A 3,263-nucleotide genomic window follows, 5' to 3' on the forward strand; every position below is an offset into this window, starting at 1 on the left:
TGTCAGCAAGTCACAAATCAGTCGGTGCTGTTGACCTCTTGCTGAGGGGAGGGTGGAGGAGTTGTCCCACAAGACGAACTTGCTCACCTGGGTGCAGGTTGGCTGCAACATTCGGCCACTACCCCAACGTGTCCTGGGTTGGGCCACAGTTGGAGGTTGCAGGCCATTGTGAAATGTCAATATTTTCACAGTCCACCCCCACTGCTGAGCTGTCCCTTGGCCCTGGGAAGACAAGCAGTTCTTTCACACACAACAGGAAAAGGTACAAGAGTGTCTGTCTTTTTCTCTCAAAGGGAGTTCGAGCCAGTAGCAGGTCCATGCACTGTGCATGGTGCCCTCTTGGAACCATCATAGATGGCAGTCTGGAGGGTGATCTTTGTATGACTCTGTACTGAAGGTGAGCCTCGCTGTCTGAGAGAAGTGAAGTGTATTTGAGAACACGAGTGTGTGTGCATGTGCGTCAAGACCCACCAGCTTCCCGCCTCTCATGATCCAGCCAGGCCGTGCCTGAAGGACGGACAGAGCAGAGGCCACGAGTGCAGGGCAGGCGGAAGGTCCCCAGGCAGACACGTGTCCATCAAGGTGTGTCTCGGTTTCTCCGGATGTTGGATCTGGAACCGCCAGTCTCGGGGTGTGTCCCGTGGGGAGCTGCCCAGCTGGTGTGTGAGGTTATTGGCTGGGGGTAAGAACACTGCTAGAGAAGGAAATTCTTTCACCAGCCGCAGAGGCAGCTCGACCTGGAGGTGGGTGGAGCTTTTTGCTGACATGGAGGCCCCCATGTCTGCCCAGTGGAGCAGAGGGTGAGCCCCGTCTTCTCCTGGCTGTCACGGGAACCATCCAGGGTAGCTGTTTGTGCTGGAAGGAGGGCACGTGGCTTGTTCCTCTCAGAAGGTCTGTGCGGTGGAGCTGTGAGCACCTCAGAGCCTCCCAAACGCGGGGCGCTTGTCCTTTCTCCTGGAATTGAGAAGTCAAACCCTGTTCTTTCAACAATGCCTCAATGACCATCTTCATCTGTTCTTAAAGAAGCCTCACATCCAGAAACTCCGGGTAAAATAAAAATCCTTTGGTTATATATTGAAAACAAATTTACATGGGAAAAGGTCCTTATTTTTCTGTTTGAACTTTCTTAAATTTCAAGGGCTACCTTTAAAAATTATCAATGACAGGGGCCAGTGCTGTGGCGTGGAGGGTTAAGCCTCTGCCTGCGGCACGGGCATCCTAAGTTAATGCGCCTAGGAAAACAGCAGATGATGGCCCAAGTCCTTGGGCCCCTGCACCTGTGTGGGAGACCTGGAAGAAGCTCCTGGTTCCTGACTTTGGATCAGCCCAGCTCTAGCCAATGCAGCCATTTGGGGAATGAACCAGCAGATGGAAGATCTCTCTCTCCCTCTCCCTACAACTCTGCCTCTCAAATGAAGAAATAAATCTTTTAAAATAATTTTTGGTGACAGCAGAAATGTATTATTTACAATTTCCTCTCTTCCTCCTACTCACCAGAGGGTCTTCTTGCAAAATATTCCTTGTAACTTTGTAACAAGCACCGGAGCTGGACTGGGGCAGGGTGCAGTGAAGTATGTGGGATGGCAGGTTGGAGAGGTGGACAAGGATGACAGAGAAGGCAAAGTCCCCGGACTGGGAAGAGAAAGCTGAGCCACACAAGGTCAAGGTTGGCTTGGGAGGCTAGGAGGCAACCATCAGGCAGTGGGTGGCGTTGTCTGAGGGAAGAACAGATACTTGGAGTGAAATGCTGTCCATCTTCTCCAGTGTAAACCGCACCCACAGGAAATGTAGACATTAGAAATTCTAGATTCTGCAGTACAACATCAATTTATCAACATGGCGTGGGTTGTTTCTATCCTATCCTGCTCTGACATGGGGGCAGGAGGGGAACAGCACCTGGTCTTTGGGCTCAGCTTCCTGTTGGTTGTGTAAACATATCATCTGCTCACTATGAATACTCAAAACCTACAGAAGCACACAAAGTTAAAAGTGAATGGCTGGGGCCGGCACTGTAGCACAGTGGGTTAATCTTCCGCCTGTGGTGCTGGCATCCCTTATGGGCACCAGGTTCTAGTCCTGGCTACTCCTCTTCCCATCCAGCTTTCTGCTATGGCCCGAGAAAGCAGTAGAAGATGGCCCAAGTCCTTGGGCCCCTGAACCCATGTAGGAGACCCGGAAGAAGTTCCTGGCTCCTGGCTTCGGATCGGCTCAGCTCTGGCCGTTTTGGCCATTTGGGGAGTGAACCAGCAGATGGAAGACCTCTCTCTGTCTCTCCCTCTCATTGTCTGTAAGTTTACCTCTCAAATAAATAAATAAATAAATAATTTTTTTAAAAAAAGTGAATTGTTTTGCTCTATCTGTTTTGATTCCACCATTCTTTATATTCTTTAATATTTTCCCTAAGCATTCATTGATTGATTAGAATTGTCTTTTAAAATTTTTCAATGTTGCTCCATTGCCTCCTTTTTTTTTTTTTTTTTTTTTTTTTTTTGATGGGCAGAGTGGACAGTGAGAGAGAGAGAGAGAAAGGTCTTCCTTTTGCCGTTGGTTCACCCTCCAATGGCCGCCGCGGTAGGCGCGCTGCGGCCGGCGCACCGCGCTGATCCGATGGCAGGAGCCAGGTGCTTCTCCTGGTCTCCCATGGGGTGCAGGGCCCAAGGACTTGGGCCATCCTCCACTGCACTCCCTGGCCACAGCAGAGAGCTGGCCTGGAAGAGGGGTAACCGGGACAGGATCGGTGCCCCGACCGGGACGAGAACCCAGTGTGCCGGCGCCACGGCGCCGGCCAATTGCCTCCTTTTTAAAAGTAATTATTAGTTATTAATTTTTGAATATTTAATACATGTTTGTGGTAAGAACTCAAAAGGTGAAAAGGATTTAAAAGTGAGTTTCCTTACCACTGATCTCCCAACTGCCAAATTCCTTCAGGTACTTAGAAATAGAAGTGTGCACATATGTTGAACCACAACAAATTGCAGTTTTTAAAGTAAATCTTGAGGTCTTTCCATATACATCAAGCTGGTTCCTTTTTAAAAAAATTTATGTGAAAGGCAGAGTTACAGACAGAGGAGAGAGAGAGAGAGATAGGGACAGGGACAGGAATAGGGATAGAGGTAATAGAGATGGAGGAGAGAGAGAGAGAGAGAGAGAGAGACAAGGAATCTTCCATTGCTGTTTCGCTCCCCAATGGTCACAACAGTCAGGGCTGTGTCAGGCTGAAGCTAGGAGTTCTTCCAGGCCTCCCACGTGGGTGCAAGGGCCCA

At 49.6% G+C, this 3,263-nt stretch overlaps 1 long non-coding RNA gene across 1 annotated transcript; it reads left to right on the plus strand.

The window, feature by feature from the left end:
- The first annotated feature begins 204 nt into the window (after nt 1-204).
- Nucleotides 205-1,438, plus strand: LOC133750256 (uncharacterized). Its single transcript, XR_009864688.1, has 2 exons — nt 205-397; nt 497-1,438. It is a non-coding gene; the product is annotated as an uncharacterized LOC133750256 (long non-coding RNA).
- The last annotated feature ends 1,825 nt before the right edge of the window (nt 1,439-3,263 follow it).

Source organism: Lepus europaeus, chromosome 2 (assembly GCF_033115175.1).
Source record: "Lepus europaeus isolate LE1 chromosome 2, mLepTim1.pri, whole genome shotgun sequence".
In the NCBI taxonomy this organism is placed as follows: domain Eukaryota; kingdom Metazoa; phylum Chordata; class Mammalia; order Lagomorpha; family Leporidae; genus Lepus; species Lepus europaeus.